Source organism: Equus quagga, chromosome 2 (genome assembly GCF_021613505.1).
Source record: "Equus quagga isolate Etosha38 chromosome 2, UCLA_HA_Equagga_1.0, whole genome shotgun sequence".
NCBI classification, from domain to species: Eukaryota; Metazoa; Chordata; class Mammalia; order Perissodactyla; family Equidae; genus Equus; species Equus quagga.
In genome coordinates, this window is record NC_060268.1 from 77,978,405 (window position 1) to 77,997,893 (window position 19,489).

A 19,489-nucleotide genomic window follows, 5' to 3' on the forward strand; every position below is an offset into this window, starting at 1 on the left:
CATGTGGACTCTGCCATAATTTATTTAACCATTCTCCTATTTATGGGCACTTAGGTTGCATTCAGTTTTTAAAAAGATTACTGCAGTGAAAATGCTCATGCAGACATCATTTCATATATATGTGAGTCCTCCTGGAAATGGAGTTGTTGGGTAAAAGGATATGCATATTTAAGTTTTTGATAGAGAATGCTGAATTGCCTTTCTGAAAGGTTTCATTGGGATTCCTCCTAAAGTAATACATTTTTTAAAAGGAGAAAAGCGGCAAAAAAGTAGTTCATCACCAACAACCAAAGAGAGAGCGGTACTCCCTCAGGCCACAAACAGTGAAGTGCTGCAGCCTGGAAGAGACCGAAGACCCAGGCAAAGGATAACGTGGTTTCTAAGGTTTCCTTTGCTGTCCCCATCCTCCTTGTGCCCCTCCCCCCAAAAAAAGCAGTCCTGAGGAAAGAAGGCGAACGGCCCAAATCCTGAGAATTTACTACATTCCTCAATTTGGAGAGAGGGAGACTGTGATGGCTAGGTTTGGGAAGGATGCTCCTGGAGCCTGATGGCCCTCACCACAGTCAGGAGAAACCTGTCCTCCCTCAGGACTGCTGCCCAGGGTCTGTTTGCACTGCATTCTGGGAGAATTCCTTGGTTCCACCTTCCAGTTTACCCATCAGCTCCTCTGTTGTATCCGTTCTTACATTCAGCTCCCTGAATATCAGCTACCATATTTTCTTAATTTAGAGGCTTAATTTTTTTCAACAGTTTTAAGTTTACAGAAGAATCGAGCAGAAAGTTCAAAGAATTTCCGTATGCCCCCTCACTCACAAACCTCCTAGTTTCCCCTATTATTAACATCTTGCATTAATGTGGTACATTAGTTACAATTGTTGAGCCAGTATTGATAAATTATTATTATTATTATTAGCCAAATTAGGGTTAGGTTCACTCTGTGTTGTACATTCTGTGGGTTTTGACAAATGTATAATGACTCAACTACCATCTTTTTGTTTTACTAGGTTGTTAGCTGTGTCCTTGTCTTGCTGACTTCCTCCTGTTTTAAGATAGTTCTTTTGTCTTGAGCCTTTTGAGTCTTTGTTTCCCGTGGCTGGGGAGTGGCTGGGGTGCTGAGGTGCTGGTGTCTCTGGGGACTGGTGCTCCTGTGGTGTCCTGGTCCCCCCACCCCCTGAATTCTGAACCTGCTCCAGTCTCAGCACCCTCCCTGGCCGCTTTCATCTGCCTATCCCAGCTCAGCTGCCCACTGCTTAGGAGCCACTGTGTGGAAGGAGGGGCCGGCAGACTTAGCTGTCCCCATTGGTCCTCTAACTGCCCAGCCCAAATAGTAATAAGAACCACAGTGAGGCTCTGTGAGGCTCTGAAAGGCAGTGAGATGAAGCAAGGTGGCCTCCTCCAGCGGAAAGGAAACCTCCTGCTCCTCTTCACCGGTTTTCCCTCCTTGGAATTTGAGTTGTTTGTCTCAGAATGTTCTGGCAAGATTAGTGTTTTAAAGGAATACTTGAGTGGGTCTGGGTGGTGGGGTGGGGTGGGGTGGGGGCTGTGGGGACCTGTGCAGAAGCCAGGCCTTGGAAGCAGGAGGCAGGGTGGCCACCACCCAGCCCTGCTGTCCTGCTGATGGACCGAGAGTGGTGGCAGCGCACTGTTCTGTGGGGGTGTCACCATGGCACAGCAGGAGGGCACACCGCCAGCCTTCCGCTGCTGTGGCCTCATCCTTGCTTGCTCACGGTGAGGATGTGAATAGAGACGGGAGTGGGAAGGGATTTGAGGCATTTTCACTATGAGAACGGGCACCTCCTTTTGTTGGAACAGGAAATAGCCTGGTATGGGTGTCTCAGTTGGAATAGGCTGTTCTCCCACAGTCCTACAGGGACGCCTTCCCGAATGGCATCTTTCCAGCTGTGGCCACTCAGAAGGCAGAGCCTGTGTCCTCCTCCGTGTGCCCAGCAGGGGTGTGCCCCTCCTCCCCAGTAGGACGGGCCCACAGGCCCCACAGGCCTAGAGCTGGAGGTCTGGGTGGGGGAGGCGGTTTCCCTTTGAGTTAGAGGTGGCAGCTGGGTTTCTGGGTCACACCGTGGGGGCCTTAGCTCACTGCTGGCCCACGCCTGGCATGTAGAAGGTATTAATGAATGGGCCTGGTGCCAAATACGGTGTGGGGCTGGTGGGGGAGCTATAGCTAGAAGCCCCTGGACCCTGGTTGAAGTGACCACTCTGCCTCCCTGAGCATCAGTCTCTGTGTGTGTCTTGGGGACAGTGCTGCCATTGAGTTAACATTCAGTGGATTGCCACCGAGCACTGTTGTGGTGTGGGGACACATCACAGAACACAGCAGGTAGGAGTTGCAGGTGGGAGTCTCAGTGGATGAGGTGGATCACTGTGAACACAGGACAGGACAAGGGACACAGCCTTAGTGGGTGAATGGGACATGGCGTGTGAGCAGGGACACTGAGGAGGTTAGCAGTTACTAGGTGCTTACCAGGGGCAGGCTTGGCGTGTCTGAGGAACGGCAGAGTGAGTGACCAGGAGGAAGGCCAGAGGGCATGGAGGCCTTGCCTGCCATCTGAGAGGTTTAATTCCGAGTGACGGGGGGCCATTGCAGGAGGAGGTTGAGGAGAGGAGGACACAATCTGAGTAGAATTTTAAAAATTTTATTGCAGCTTTATTGAAATATAGTTCATATACCATAAAATTCACCCCTTTAAAGTATACAGTTCAGTGGTTTTTAATATACTCACAGTGTTGTGCAAGCGTCACCACCATCTAATTCCAGAACATTTCTGTCACCCGTACCCGTTAGCAGGCATCACCATCCCCCCTCCCACCTCAGTCCCTGCTTTGATTCTTGATGTACACCAATTTATGTTCCCACCAACAGTGCACAAGTATTTCTTTTTCTCCTCATCCTCACCAACACTTGATATTGCTTGTCTTTTTTTTTTTTTTTTGCTGGGAAAGAGTTGCCCTGAGCTAATGTCTGTTGCCAATATTCCCCTCTCTCTTTTTTCCCTTCCCACAGCCCCAGTGCATAGTTGTATATTCTAATTGTAAGTCCTTCTAGTTCTTCTGTGTGAGCCGCTGCCACAGCATGGCTACTGACAGACGAGTGGTGTGGTTCCGTGCCTGGGAACTGAACCTGGGCTGCTGAAGTGGAACGTGCTGAACTTTAACTGCTGGGCCATGAGAGCTGGCTCTCACTGTGGTTTCGATTTGTGTTTCCCTGATGATTAGTGATGTTGAGCACCCTTTCGTGTGCCTGTTAGCCAGCTGTATGTTTTCTGTCTCAGGTTCTTTAGGGGCCAGGTGGAGAAAGGCCTCACTGAGCCTGCTCGGGAGGGTGAGCCTGGCGAGGGGACGTGGTGGGACCGTCTCCTGACTGAGAGAAGGCTAAATGACGGTGGGCTGTGTGCATGGTGGCCTGTGGGAGTGTGAGCAGGGGTTGGGGCAGGGCTGGGTGGCCTGGCCACAGCATGCAGAGGGCTGACTCCAGCAGGTTACTAAGGGAGCTGCCCTTGACCTGGGGACGGGCCTGCCCCTGCCAGCCCTGCCCTCCAGAGCTCGGCCATTCTTCTGCCGTCCAGGGGCCCATTGCCAGTGTGGGTTTGGTGGAGGTGGGTGTGACACTGCCAGCACCATGTCCCTCCCAACAGGCGAGGCCATCCTCTAGCAGTGTCCCCATGCTAGCCCAGCCCTGGCTTGGCTGTTCCCAGCTGGGTCGCCTCAACACTGGGTCACCATTCACTGTGAGGTGGGCCCAGGTGGTTAGTTACCAGGAGCAGAGTGCTGGCGTTGGCCTTCCCGTATTCTTTCTGGGATTGGGAAGCAGTGGTGGAGGGGAGCAGCTGGCCCTTGGGGACCGTGCTTTATCCCTGGTCAGTTCACGACTCTGGGGATTTATGAGCTGCTGGAATGTTTTGCATTTCCCTGCAAACTCTTTTTCTGGGTGGGCCTTGTGAGTGGCTGAGCACAGGGAGGAAAGCATAATGTCACTGGCATCCTGCCAGGAGGGTCGTCTGCCAGACATTGCAGCAGAGAGCCCAGGGAGGTTGGCACCCAGTAGGTTGGGCCTACAGATGGCTGTTGAGTGGAGGGTGGATGACAGACTGAAGACACCCCAGGTCCCCAGCAGCCATGCCTCTGCAGATGGCCTCTTGGGGAAGAGTGTCACCAAGAAGCCGGCTGCATCTTTAGTCTCAGGGACATGCTGCGTGTGGCAGCCTTTGGCACGTGGCAGTTAGCGGGCAGATTGGCTAAAGGCAGTTTACAGTGTGGTGATTATGCAGCTTTGGGGACTGGCAGGCCACTCCCGCACAGGACGCAGGGCCCGGGTCGTGGGGAGCAGGCAGAGGTCAGGGGGAGCTTTTCTCTGTACGCCCCTCCTGAGAGGCTTCGTCATCAGCGTATGCTTAGGGCAGCTCAGTGAATTCATGCCTCTTTCTCCCAGAGCAGCTCTGCGAGTTTCACCCCCAGGGTGACCTCTGCATGTCTTTTCTGAGGGCTCCTGGACGAGCCCTGCCCCTCCCAGGTCATCCTGCATTGTATTGACATGATAGCCCCTCCACAGTCAGGAGCTTCTGGAGGCGCCATTTGCCAGTGAGAGGAGAACCGGCCTCCGAGCCTGGCATTTGATGCTCAGCATGCTTCCAGCGGCACATTCCGCACATTCTGTTGCTTCACTTCTGCCACAGCTGGTGACTTTGACCCCATCCCAGTGCTCCCTCCTCACCCTCAGAGTCCTTTCCCAGTCTTTGCAGCTCCTTGTATTTAATGTCCCCTTTCTTTAAAGCTACATTTGAGGCCCATGTCCTCGGTTTGCCGGCCACAGGGGCATTTCCAGTCCATGGAATGCCGTACCTTTGTGGGGACAGGCAGGCTCTGAGAGGGAGCAGGAGAGATGATTGGGAATGATTGTGAAAACTGCAGAAACAAGACAAGCTGAGAGAGTGTGGTTACTACTGGAGTTCAGGGATGCCTCTCCCAGTTGGGTTTTAAGGAATGAATAGGAGTTTTTCGGTGAGATTCTAGAAAAGCAAAAAAGAGGACAACTCAAACACTGGCATGGAAGGAATGAGGCTCTGACAGCATGGAGTGTTGGGGTGTGATAGGGGTGAGGCTGCAGCAATGGGCTGGGCCCAGGACTGGGGAGCTTGTTCACCTTGCACACTGTGGTCCAGAGTTAATGACCATGTCGTGCAGCGTTCTGCTTACACATGCCCCATTAGAGTCCCTGGCTGCAGGTGAGGGCAGGTGTGGTTTGACCTGGGTGTTATCCGCATGGACAGTGATGCCCTGATCCATCGTTATCTGAATTGGCCCATGGCGGGTGGAGGGGTTCCGTGTTTGGACTTACTAGGTCTCCAGCTGGGTGGCCTGCTCTGAGGGCAGGAAACACGGCAGCAGCCATCAATGTTAAAGCTCAAGGAATCTCGTAAATCATGGGGATCAGTGTGCTCATTTGACACAGTAGGGAGACCAGGGCGCAGGTGTGGGAGCTAAGGCCTGGACCCCAATATCTCAGTGCCCCCGTCATCCTCTGAGGTGAGAGGCTGAGGCATGGGTGGGTTCCATGGTCTCCCCAGGCTGTGAGTGGCAGAGCTAGGGTGTGGGCCAGGTGTGTGTGCCATCCAGCTCCACGCAGAGATCCAGGCGGTAGTCCATGCAAGGGGGGTGCTGGTCTGCAGGCCGTGGCTGAGCGCTGGTGCCCACATGTGTCAGGGAGGAAACAGCGTCTTTGCACACGGGACGGCTTGCACTGTGTACCCGCACGTGCACATGGTCACCTTTTCTTTGAAAAGGCCTTGTTGAGTGTATTTTGCAGGATTCTCCACCCACCCCCTTGTGCAGCATGCACGGTTTTCAGATAAATAACCTAAAGGACACCAAGCTCTGTATCCTGGGTAGCATTTTGCTTCTTTGGAAAACCAAGCTGGGAACAGAACCTTGAAGAATGTGCTTCATTTCCTGTCAGAGCAAATGAAACCTGAAGTAATAATACCACAGGGTTTCCCGTATCTTCCTCCAAAAGGGTGTCAGAAATACATTCCCCTTGCTCTGGGCCTGAGGCCCAGCTGCTCCTGCCTCAAATGTTCAGTGGTCCGTGCCCGCGGGCCTCCGGGAAGAAGCAGGGGGGCTCCCTGGGGAAGCTGGGAGATGCCTCATTGCCTGGGACTCTGATCTTCAAAATGTCCGGCCGCCCCCCAGGACCCTGGCGTGTGATCCTGGGTTCTGAGCTGCTTTTGAGGTTATGGCGTGGGTTGCTGTTCGCCCCTTGTGTTGGTGCCATTGTCCCGCTGGTGGGTGACCGGCCCCTGTGTCTAAAGGGGTGGCTTGCGTGCTCAGCCTGCTGACGCTCTGTATGTGCTTTTGTTTCAGTCTGGAAGATCTCAGCGTTGCTGAATCTCGGGTGGACAAGCCAGCCGCCGGGGCCAGGACCGTCCTGCGGATGGCCGAGAGTCCTCTCGGGCCCGGAGCTTCCGAGTGAGTGGGCCTGTGGCCGTCACCGCTAGGCGCTGCCCGACACGCCATTTGCGTTCGTGTGGCGGTTCCTGTGCTAAGTGGGAGCTGGGAGAGGAGCCTGGGGCGCTGCCCTTGCCTCTCTCTGACAAAAGCTTAAATGCAGCCACAGTAATGTTTTTCATTGTTCTCTGTTCTGACAAATTTTCCTTTATTTTGAGGAGACACACAGGAAGGAGTACAGGGCGTTCCTAGAGGACACACGGCCACACAGTAGACTGTGCATTTCCTGTGACCCCGTCCATCTCTCCTTTCAGACCCAATGGGTCCTGAGCAGCTTGGTTCTCCTGGCGGTGCTGTGTTGCCTCCTTGGGTAGCCCCCTTCCCAGTAGGGTGCTCCTGGGCCCAGGGCATTGGGTGTGTGGATCTCCCTGGGAGCCCAGGAGGCAGGGCCTGCAGGATGTGGGCCGACCTGACAATGACAGTTCCTGCATTGTTCTGCATCCCAGGCCGCTCACCTTGACCCGGGTGGCCAGCCCCAGGCGCTGCTGGTGTGGGCAGGGCCCTCCCCAGGGCCGCAGGTGTGGTGAGGCCACTGCAGAAAGTCCCCACAAGTGAATGTGCAGGGTACTGGGGCCGTGTGTGAGGCATCAGATGAGGTCGGGTGTGAGGGTGTGTAACCTCAGGGGTGTTGCCTGCTGGGGAATGAGAGCCACCAGGCCTGTATGAGTTTCCTAGGGCCGCTGCAACAAGGTACCACAGACTGGGTGGTTTAAATAATGGAAATGTATTCTCTCACAGTTCTAGACGCTGGATGCCTAGGATCAAGGTGTCAGCAGGGTGGTTCCTTCAGAGGGCTGGGAGGGAGGTCTGTTCCAGGCTTCTCTCCTAGTGGTCTGCCGGCAGTCCTTGGCGTTCTTGGTTGTGGTTCTTGGTTGTAGGATTAGATAATCCTAATCTGCACATGGCCTTCTCCCGGCATCTCTACTCTGAATCCAAATTTCCCCTGTTTATAAGGACACCCGTCATTTTGGATTAGGACCCACCCTGATGACCTCAGCTTAACTAGATCATCTGCTAGGACCTTATTTCCAAGTAGGGTCACGTGCGCGGGGTCTGGGGATTAAGACTTGAACATTATTTTCGTGGCCATAATTCAACCCAGAACAAGTCCTCTCCCAGGATGGGGCCTATCCTCAAGTTGCCTGCAGGGTTTGGTCCTTGGAGCAGCCTGTGCAGAGGGAGCTGCAGGCAGCTGGAGGTTTTGGATCCTGTCATCCAGCACTCAGGAGCCCTTTCCTTAGCAGAGTACCTGAGCGCAGCACACAGCGGGCCACAGCTGAGTTCCCAGCCCACGTTCTGTCCCTCAGTGGGCCATGTGCCCCAGCCTTCCAGCCCCCTATTCTTATATATCCCCGACTTGGCTCTCACACTGCCCTCCCTGATGGCCTTGTTCCTGTTAACGTCTCCATCATCCAGTCCGGAATCCAGACCCTGTTCCTACTGAGCTAGCTCGGTGCCAACCCCACTTCACACCCTCTTTCAGGAAACATCCTGATGCACCCCATTTTGTCCTCCCCCTGCCTCTCAGCCCTGCAGCTCCTTCAGCTATTCGTTGAGACCTTAAAAGCAGCAGCAGCACCATTTATTCCATGCACGTGTGTGCCGGGCACTGTGTTGAGGGAGCTACACAGAGACTCCCTGAGTGCTCACTGCTGGAGGCCAGTGAGAAAGCCAAGTCCTGGCCTGTGTGCACAGAGCCCAGATGTGATAGAGCCAGAATTCAAACCCACCACATGAGACTGCAAAGCCTCAGCCACACCTCTGTCACTGTGCCGGGCCCTGTCCTGGGTGCTGGGGAAACTGAGGTAGCTAGGACTCAGCCCTGTGCATGGGCATCCTTATGCAGCCCTCTTGGCCAGGTCGTTTCTTGCTGGGACATGACATGTATCATCCACTCTCGGCCCCCTTCACAGCACGCAATTCACCTTTTCAAATTTTATTTTTATTTTTTCAATGTAATAATATAAATATTTTAAGAAGTCAAAGAGTTCTATAAGGTTTATGAAAAAAAATAGCAGACCCCTGGCCGCCACCCGTACTGTCTCCGTGCAGTCCTTGCCCTGTCCCACTCCCCATGGATCGCCACTTCCAGTTTTTAGTTGTTTCTTCTGGAATTTATCCCCATAGTTGTAAAGAATATGTATGCTCTGTTATTTCTGGACTTCCTGTTGTGGTAAATGTGACTTTAACTTGTAGTTTTCCCTTTGTAGAGCTGCTCTATCTAATCCATGTAGTTATATCATAATTTTGGGGTAAATCCTTCTAAAATGTCTATCAGTCATGATAGGTTAGGTCATGAGACAGTAAGAAACATTCCCCAGATCTAAGACAGTTCAGTTTCAGATTAGCAGGTATAGTGTTTATTTCCATTTCTTGTTCTTATTTTCAATTTTAATTTTTACTTTTTGCTGAGGAAGGTTAACCATGAGCTAACATCTGTTGCCAATCTTCCTCTTTTTTTGCTTGAGGAAGATTAGCCCTGAGCTAATATCTGTGCTAATCTTCCTCTATTTTATATGTGGGTCGCCTCCATAGCATGGCTGATGAGTGGAGTAGGTCCACACCTGGGATCGAAACCTGTGAACCTGAGCTGCTAAGCAGAGCACGCTAAACTTAATGACTAGGCCACCGGGCTGGCCCCTTGTTCTTGTTTTTGAGTGATTTCAAGAGAAGGCGCAGAGAGATTGTGACCCACTTCCTAAACACCAGAACTCAGCTCAGTCACTCTTCAGCCCTCTCTGGTCAGCTTCCCAGCCTCTCATCTCAGTGAGAATTGTTGTCCAGTTGCCAACACCCATTGTTGAGAAATCAACTCACAACTTTCTGTCCTTGTCCTCCTGGACACCCTACAGCATTGAATGTCGTTTTTCTTCCACTCTTTGTCTTAGTCTCAATCTTAGGGGGAAAATCTCGGGTTTCTCACTGTTAAATATATTACCTGTAGTTTTTTTTTAAATTGGGGGTAAAATTCACATAACATGAAATTAATCATTAACCGTCTTAAAGTGTGTAATTTAGTAACATTTAGTGCATTCCAAGTGTTGTGCATCCATCACCACTATGTAGTTCCAACCCATTTTCATCATCCTGGAAGGAAACACTCATAACCATTAAGCAGTCACTCCCCATCTCCCCACCCCCCATCCACTGGCAACCACCACTCTGCTTTCATCGCTATGGATTTACCTGTTCTGGATGTTTCCTATAAATTAGAAATCGTATGATATGTGACTTTTTGTGTCTGGCTGCTTTGATTTGGCATGGTGTTTGTGAGTTTCATTCATGTTGTAGCGTGTATCAGAATGTCATTCCTTTTTGTGACTGAATGCTATTTCATTGTATAGATATACCACATTTTGTTTATCCATTCAGCCATCCATGGACATCTGGGTTGTTTCTACCTGTTGGCTGTTGTAAATAATGCTGTATTGAACATGTGTGTACAAATATTTGTTTGGATACCTGTTTTCAGTTCTTTTGTGTATAGACCTAGGAGTGGAATTGCTGGGTTATGTGGTAATTTTTGAGGAACTGCCAAACTGTTTTCTATAACTGTTGCACCATTTTATAATCTAACCAGTAGTATACAAGAGTTCCAATTTTTTCTCATCCTCACCAACACTTGTTCTGTTCTATCTTTTTTTAAAAATGCCGACCATATGAGTGTGAAGTGGTATTGTATTGTGGTTTTGATGTGTATCCCTAGTAGCTGTAGGTTTTTTTATAGATGCTCTTTATCAAGCTAAGAATGTTCTTATCTATTGCTATTTTTTTTTTAAATCAAGAATGGGTATTAGGTTTTGTCAAATGCTTTTTCTGCGTCAATTGATATGATCATATGATTTTTCTTCTTTAGTCTGTTGTGTGGTGGATTACACAGATTGATTTTCTCATGTTGAACCAACATTGCATTCCTGGAATAAATCCCACTTGGTGATGGTGTGTAATTCTTCTCATACATCATTGGCTTCTATTTGCTAGTATTTTCTTGAGAATTTTTAAGTGTATGTTCATGAGAGATACTGGTCTAGAGTTTTCTTTTCTTGTAATGTCTTTGTTTGGTTTTGATATTAGGATAGTACTGGCTTCATAAAATGAGTTATGAAGCGTTCCTTCCTCTTTTAATTTCTGAAATGGATCATAGAGAATTGGTATCATTTTTTCTTTAAACGTTTGGTAAAATTCATGAGAGAAACCATCTGGGCCTGGTGATTTCTTTTTGGAAGTGTATTAATGATTGATTCAATTTCTTGAATACATAGAACTTTTCAGTTTGTCTATTTCTGTTTGTATGAGTTTGGTAGTGTATATATTTTAAGGAATTGGTCAGTTTTATCTGAATTATCAAATTTTGGGGCATAGAGTTCTTTGTAGTATTCCTTTATTATCCTTTTAATGTCTATGATATCGGTATTGATGACCTCTCTTTCATTTCTGGTATTAGTATTTGTGTTTTCACTCTTTTTTCTTGGTTAACTTGGTCAGAAAAACAGATTTGGGTTTGTTGATTTTCTCTATTATTTTCTTGTTTTCAATTTCAGTGATTTATGCTCTAATTTTTGTTATATTTCTTCTGCTTGCTTTAGGCTTAAATTGTTCTTCATTTTGTTTCCTAAGGTAGAAGCTTAGGTTATTGATTTTAGATCTTTCTTCTTTTCTAATTATATACATTTAATGCCATAAATTTCTCTCTAAGCACTGCTTTTGCTAGAGTCTACAAATTTTGACAAGTGATATTTTCATTTTCATTTAGTTCAAAAAATTTAAAAGAATTTCTCTTGAGATTTCCTCATTGACCCATGTGTTATTTCGAATTCTGTTGTTTAATTTCCAGACATTTGGGGATTTCACCTATATTCCTGTTAACTAATTTTTAGTTTAATTCCATTCTGGTCAGAGAAAATGCTTTGTATGGTATCTATTTTTTAAAAACTTGTTGAGGTATGCTTTACGGCCCCAAGTGTGGCCTATCTTGGTGCTGTGGTCTGAATATTTGTGTCCCCCCCCCGCCCCTCCCCCCCAAATTCATATGTTGAAATGATAACTCCCATGGTGATGGTCTTAGGGGGTTGGGCCTTGGAAGATGATTAGGCAGAGTCCTCATGATGGGATTAGTGTGCTTATGAAAGAGGCCCCACAGGGTCCCTCTCCACGTGTGCCATATGAGGATACAATGAGAAGTTTGAGACCTGGAAGAGGGTCCACACTCGATCATGCCAGCACCCTGATCTTGGACTTCCAGCCTCTAGAACTGTGAGAAATAAATGTTTGTTGTTTATACACCACCTGGTCTGTGATATTTTGCTGGAGTAGCTCAAATGGATTAAGACACTTGGTGAATGTTCCGTACAATGTGAGAAGAATGTGTATTTTGCTGTTGTTGGGTGGAATATTCTATAAATGTCAATTAGAGCCAGTTGATTGATAGTGCTGTTCAAGTGAACCATCCTTGTTGATTTTCTGCCTGCTTGTTCTATCAATGACTGACGGAGTGTTGAAGCCTCCAATTATAATAGTGGATCTAGTTGTTTCTCCTTTTTGTTCTATCAGTTTTTGCCTCATATATTTTGATGTTCTGTTGTTAGGCACATAGATTTTCAGGATTGTGATCTCTTCTTGGAGAATTGAATCGAATTACATATCATTATGTAACACCCCCTCTTTATCCATGTTAATTTCCTTGTTCTAATGTCTGTTTTGTCTGAAATTAATATTGGTACTGCAATTTTCTCTTGATTAGAGTTAGTATAGTGTATCTTTCTCCATCCCTTTACTTTTAATCTTTCATAGTCTTTCTTTTTAAAAGAGGTTTCTTGTAGAGAGCATGTGGTAGGGTCTTGAGTTTTTATTTACTCTGATGACCTCTATCTATTAATTGGTGTATTAAGCCCATTCACACTTAAAATGATTATTGATATATTTAGATTAATATCAAACTTTTGAATAACCATCTTTTATTCTTGCAACATGCTTCTTTTTCTTGCTTCTCTGGTTTTCATTGACTGTTATATGTGATTCCATGGTATTTCTTCTCTTAGCTTATCTATATAAGTTATAGATAAGCTATATATAAGTATATAGCTTAGCTTATACTCTTTCAAATTTTTGAGTGTTCCCCTGAGTTTGCAATATACATTTTTAAATAATCTAAGTCCACCTTCAAATAACACTAAATATACTTCTTCACGTTTAGTGCAAGTACCTTGAAACAGAGTATTCCCAGTTCCTCCTTCCCATCCCTTGTGACATGACTGTCATTCATAAGCTGTAATCACACAATACATTGTTACTATAATTGCTTTAAATAAACTATTGTTTTTTAGATCAAATTTGAGTAAGAAAAATATAAGATTTTATTTTACCTTCATTTATTCTTTCTTACACACTCTTCCTTTATGTAGATTCAGGTTTCCAACCTATAAAATTTTCCTTCTGCATGAAGAAAAATCTTTTAACATTTCTCTCAGGATATATCTGCTGGTGACAAATTCCCTCAGTTTTTGTTTGGCTGAGAAAGTATTTATTTCTCCTTCACTTTTGAAGGATAATTTTGCTGGATGTAGAATTCTAGGTTAATGTATTTTTTCTCTTGAAACTTGAAAGATTCTTCTTCACTCTCTTCTTGTTTGCATGGTTTCTGAGGGAAAGTCTGCTGTCATTCTTTGCTTTGTTCTTTTGTAGATAAAATGTTTCCCTATGTTCTGGCTTCTTTTATGATTTCTCTTTGTCTTTGGATTTCTGTAGTTTGAGTATGATGTGCCTACGTATAGGTTTTCTGGTTTTTTGGGTTTTTTTAAGGAAGATTAGCCCTGGACTAACATCTACCACCAATCCTCCTCTTTTTTGCTGAGGAAGACTGGCCCTGAGCTCACATCTGTGCCCATCTTTCTCTACTATTTTTATATGTGGGACACCTACCACAGCATGACTTGACAAGCAGTGCCATGTCTACACCCGGGATCCGAACTGGTGAACCCTGGGCCACCAAAGTGGAATGTGTGAACTTAACTGCTTTGCCACTAGGCTGGCCCTCTGGGTTTTCCTTTAGTATTTGTTCTGTTTGGTGTTCTTTGAGCTTTCTGGATCTGTAATTTGGTGTCTGTCATTAATTTTGGAAAAATTTTGGCCATTATTACCTCAAATATTTTTTCTTCTCCATTCTTTCTTTTGTCTCCTTTTGGTGTTCCAATTACACTATGTTATATCTTTTGATATTGTCCCGTAGTTCTTGGATGCTTGTTTTATCTCCCCCCTCCCATTCTTTTTCTTTTTGCATTTCAGTGGGGGAAGTTTCTGTTACCTGTCTTCAAGCTCACTGATTTTTCCCTCAGCTGTGTTGATCTACTGATGAGCCCATCAAAGGCATTCTTCATTTCTATTACAGGCTTTTTTTGTAAATTTCTAGCATCTCTATTTGAATCTTAGAGTTTCCGTCTCTCTGTTTACATTACCCATCTATTCTTGCATGTTGTCTATTTTTCCCATAACAACCCTTAGCATATTAATCATAGTTATTTTAAATTCCTGGTCTGATAATTCCATCGTCTGTCATATCTGAATCTGATTATGATGCTTGCTTTATCACTTTAGAATATGGTTTTTAAAAAAAAAATTTATTTACTTATTTTTGCCTTTGACATGCTTTATAATCTGTTGTTGAAAGCCAGGTATATTATGTTGGAGAATAGGAGCTGAGGTGACAGGCCTCTAGTGTGAGAGTTTACGTCAGTCTCATTAGGAGAGGGGCTGTGTGTCATGTTTGCTGTATGTAGGTGCCAGAGGCTTCAGACTTCTCCAGTGTCCTTGGTTTTGCCTCCGCTCTCGACTTTGGGCTTCCTCAGTGCTCCTCCTCAGAGAGTCTGTGTCCTGCAGCTCTTTCAGCTGTAATCCACTGTTGTCACCTGGTGTCACACTGGAGCCCTGTTGCTGTGGTGGGCAGGTGTGGGGGAGGGTAAGCATTCTGTAATCTTATGATTATATCTCCGTCTCTAGGTGCACCTGTGTTCCCAGGCTGTGACCTTCACAAGTGCTTCTTCTTGTATAGCTTTTCCAACCCCCTTAGGTGAGACAGGAAGGCTAGAGGGGCTGCAGTGAGAGGAATGTGGTACCCCCATGGCTCTGAGACCAGGTTGTGGTGAGGTCTTTCCCCTTGGATGGCAGGCCTTTGTTATGGAGAAGGCTCTGGGTGTGTTTCACAATGGTTACTTTTCCCTCCCTCTGCCAGAGCCAAGAGGAGATGTTTCTTGGTCCTTCAGGTTTCAGGCGGGTGGTCTGCAAATTCAGTTCACTGATGGGTCCTAGAAGAGTCATTGATTTTCAGTTTGTCCAGCTTTTTTGTATTGTAAGGACATGAATGATACTTCCAAGCTCTTTACATGTTGGAGCTGAATCCCAGTCCTTCCCCTGCTTTGATTTTCCTTATGACTCCTGTCGCCACCTAAATTATGTTCCTTGTCTGATGGTTCAGTCACTTTTTGCCTGTCTTCTTCATTAGAACATAAACTGTGGGCACTGGAAGTTCATCTGTCTGTTTCCTCTCATCCTCACACGCAGAAGAGTGCCTGGCACATTCTGAATGAATAAACCCAAAGTGATAAATCGTGAGGCCAAGCCACCTGGTTATGCGTGTGTGGTTGCTGATTTGTAGGTTTCCTGGTTTTGGTGCATCTGAAGCGTTGATGTGTGAGACTGCCAGTGGGAGGTTTCCACGTGTCCTCACTGGGTGGAGGAAATGCCCACAGTTTCGTTTGCAGTGCGGGATGTCGATGTTGCTTGCCTCTTGCAGGTGCTGATGGCCTGTCTTTACCATGGCAGTGGTGGTGGGCTGGGGGCCAGGGCCTCGTGGTTGGCCTGGCCTGCACACAAGCAGGCAGGCTCTTCTGTGGGCACGTCTAAATTTCCAGCTGTTTTGCCCTCTTACTATGGATGAACCTTCCATCCCTGCCATCCCACTCCTTTTCCTGCATTGCAGTTCTTTGTTTTTGAGATTGCAATAGTGGGCCTTCTGTACATTGAGCAAAACAGAATCACCCCCATTCTCCACGTCTCATCGACGATCCCACTGCCAACATCGATCCTCATGAACAGATTTTTAAACCGTCACCGTCTGTTCTGCTCTTAATTACAAGCGTAAAAAATATTATTTTCCTAATTCCATCAGGGGAGAGGGAAAAATACATATTCCTAAAGACCACAGTTCTTATATGGGAAGGCATGGATCTGCCAGCCACTCGCTAAAGATGAATTTGCTTCTGCCCCAAATGGAAGCCTTCATAGCACTTGTTTTACTTAAAGGGTGATATTGTCCCACTTACATCTGTATGAAAAGAAGTGAGGAGAAAGGTGGAAGCAGCGGAGTTGGTGCAGAGGCTCAGAGGTCACGTCCCCCACACCTCTCTGAGGCCCTGCCCCCCAGCCCTGCCAGGGCAGGGTGGAGACCGGTTGACAGGGATATGTCGTGGGCCCTGCTGCCGCTGGGGGCGTTTCTAGAAGCAGGCCGAGTTTCGGAAAGCCCTCAGAAGCTTATGAGGTTGATCTGGGCTGGCGCTGAGCTGGTGGTGCTGATCATCAGGCTGTGGGACTGGGTGGGCAGTGCCTGCTCCTGTGACGGGCCCGTGCATCCCGCCCAGCAGATGGATGTGGGCAACATGCTTTGTGGTTCTAAATGGGGTTTGGACCAAACACTTCAAACAGAATGCACGTGTGTCTGGCACATAGGGGGTTTTGCGGCTGGAGGACACCATGCTGTACACCCTGTTGGAGAAGGGGATGTTTGTCTCATACCAGTGTGTGGCCAATGCTGTTGTCCCCTGAGACATCAGAGCCTAATGGCATTATACCCACTACATTGAATCACCTGGGCTGCGTAAGAAACAAGTGAGAAATAGCTTTGTTTTCACCCCCACTGTCCTTCTGAACCTGCCCTGGGGGCTAGCTCTTTCCCTGCCCAAGTGAACATTCAGGGAGGTCCTGGAGCTCTCTGCTCTAAGGCGATAAAATGTTCTCTGGTTCCTCTCAGTCCCAGGAGCAGTCCCACTTCAGTAATAAAAATGAGTGACCACAGAATCTCTGGAGCTTCTCCCGCCCAGTTGGAGCCTGACCCGTCTTGTAAGCGGGCAGTGTGTACACCCTCTTCTCTCCTCTCTTTCCTCTGCCCCTGCTGGCCAGGGTGGGCCCCTGAGGGATGGAGTATCTGTGAAAAGGGCAGTCTTACTATTTGGGGCAGGTTGGCACCTTAAGGGTCCAGCAGATGTATAACTCTGAATCGTCCTCTCGAGGGGCGCTTCTGTGGGTTTCTCAGAGATGCTCCTGCTGGAACCAGCAGCGTATCCCCACAACCCGAGGGGAGCCTCATTGGGCTGGTGGCTGGTCTCCCCGCCCCTCGCGTGGTGTACCCCAGGCCCCTCAGGCAGTCCTCCTGGGCAGGCCACGTGCCACCCCACAGGCAGCAGGCAGCTCCTTCCTGGGCAGCTCCTCTTTCTCCTTCTGTGGCCATGGCCTCTTGCCTGTAGATTCTCACCAGATGCAGATGCCAGTCCCCGGACTCTGGGGACTCAGGGCAGCCGTCCCAGGGGTCTAGAAGCCCTGCTCCGGAGGTAAGATGGAGCCACCTGCCTCTCCTCATAGCACAGCCCTCCAAAGAAAGCCCCCCGCCCCTTTCTCCTGGTCTCCTGTTGGCCAGAACATTGGGAAAACCAACTTGGGGGTGGGGTGGAGGGCATCAGTTAGTGGAGGACGTGGGCAGTCTTGCCACCTCTGCCAGGACTCAGGGCAGCAGGACGGGTCACATTGAATATCCTCTTCCCCACCAGTGGCCTCCCGGGAGAGACAGCCCCAAGTTGGTCATTCTGGAGATCTTGGATTTTCGAGGAGGCCCGAGAATGGGAGGTTAAAAGGGTTACAGCTAGCTGAAGGCCACGGTGAGTCAGAGGAATCTCATGCCTCTGCCAGTAAAGCAGGGCTGACAAGGGGTGACCTTGCGTCCTTGTCCCCTGTCCGCTGGGACGTGTGCTGGCGCCACCGTTCATGTCATCGCCCCACTTTCAACAAGGCAGTGCTGCTCCTTCGGGAGGTGTTAGGAGAAGCACTCTCATTTTGTAAAGCTGGAAAAATAATGACCACCTCCAGCTTGTCAAGGGGGCTCCACACATTTCAGGAGTTGTTTCTTTCTGTGCAGGTCCAGAGTGGCCGTTTTCAGGAGTGCGATGGCGGCTACGGGTGCATTGGGATGTTGTTATCTGCATTTGGCTTGGAGGTGGGAAAGCTTTATGTTTATTCAAATTAGCAGTAATTTAAAATTACAATTTTAGTCTTAATTGTATGTATTTGGGGATCCCATTTAAGTCTCTGGAAATAATTGCAGAGTAATATTTTGGGAAGTTACATTAAAATGCACAGATGTTTGAGTGGAGAACAGTCCCTGTGGGTGGGCCTTAGCCCCTGTTCAGTGGGTGTCCAGGACAGCTTCCACAGCAGCTGCCACCCCTGGCCTGGCTCTGGGCAAGGCTGCAGCCGAAGCCCCTTTAGACACAGCATTAGCCAAATCCGGCTCTGCTTTCCGAATCTGGTGCTGTCAGGTCCCAGGAAACAAAGGGCCCGCAGTCACAGTGGCACAGCCTGAGCTGCTGTCAGTCTGTCTCCCTGCCTCTGGTGGAGCATCTGAGGGAAGGGAGGGGAGCAACTGAGGTGGGGGGAGCAGGAGGGGTGAAAGGGTGAGGCAGACCCTAAGGCTCTGTGGCCACACGTGCCGGTAGGCTTCAGAGGTGGTCTTGGCAGATGGGGCATCAGATTCACCGGGAACTTTTCCAAACCCTGGAGCTCCAGGGTGGGCCCGGTGGGCCTGCGCAGCCCGCAGCATGGGCTTCTGGATCCCCATGTCAGTACAGGCTCTCTGCCCAGGGTTTGTGGGTGTGATGAGGGGCCAACCCATTGCAGGGAGGTTTAAAATCTGAACACGGCCCTCCCTGGATGATGTCCTGCAGAAGCTCAGAGGGCCTCTCCCCTGCTCACTCACAGGACATGGGTGCTTGCTGGCCACTGGGTGGCCACGAGGGAAAGCTGCTCCCTTGACCAGAGCATGCTGGGGCCTGCTGGCTTAGAGGGAGTGTCCCAAGGGGCCTTTGCAGCCGCCCAGCAGGGCTCTCCCCTATGTCCTTGTTGACTTCCAGCTGTCAGTCCCCAGGCTGTCCCACGTGTCCCCTTCCCTCCTTCCATCTGCAGAGCAGTGGGCCAGATAGCTCAGGTTGAGGGGCGCCCCTCACCACCCTCTCCAGGCAGGATCTGCTGGGTGCTGCTGTTTTCCAAGGCCCGGGGTGTCTTCCACAAGAGCTTCGGCACGCCTCCTGGTGACACTTGCAAACACTTGTTTGTGGGTATTCTACTCAGCAGCATCCCTGAGGTCCCAGTCAGAGCGCTGCTGCTTGGGGCTCACAGCTCTCTCGAGCCCACTGGGATTTCCAGGCCACGGGCTGGGCTGGGCCATGGTGCAGAGGTGCTGTCCAGGGTGTGGAGCCCAGCGAGGGGGTGGGGATGAGCAGTGAGTCGGCACTCGGGCAGGAGGCCACATTTCATGGCGGGATGGGCATGGGAGACCCTGCCTCCCTGACCCAGGCCCAGAGCAGCATTCTGCCAAGGATGGTTTAAAAATGAAAGTGCCTGTGCCCGTGGGGAGACGGCGCTCGGCAGCTGTAAGGGCAGGAACCACCCCCAAGCGGCAGAGAGCGGATCTGTGAGATGAGACCAGGGCTGGACTGTGTAGGGTGCCAGCACGAGGGAAATGCACCTGCTTGCCATGTTGAGGGTCTGCAGGCCACAGTGCACTCTTCACAGTTGACCTGCCACTGTGGCCACAAAGCTGCACATAGACTCTCTGACATGTTCTTTATCCTTCAGAGCTGTGAAAGAAATGCCTCAGCTTCTTGCAGGGGCCTTTGGCAACATGGCCAGAATTCCCTGATGGTGGAGACAGTAGGCGCCC

At 48.9% G+C, this 19,489-nt stretch overlaps 1 protein-coding gene across 4 annotated transcripts in view; it reads left to right on the forward strand.

Moving 5' to 3' along the window:
* Positions 1–19,489, forward strand: part of APBA2 (amyloid beta precursor protein binding family A member 2) — a 233,727-nt gene that overhangs the window by 31,937 nt on the left and 182,301 nt on the right. For 3 of the 4 annotated variants that reach the window (XM_046650735.1, XM_046650728.1, XM_046650742.1), the window contains exon 2: positions 6,370–6,474. The gene's annotated coding sequence lies outside the window, so the exon portion shown is untranslated. Of the gene's footprint in view, positions 1–6,369; positions 6,475–6,560; positions 6,622–19,489 lie in introns of those variants that run through there. The other variant, XM_046650748.1, reaches the window with a different exon arrangement.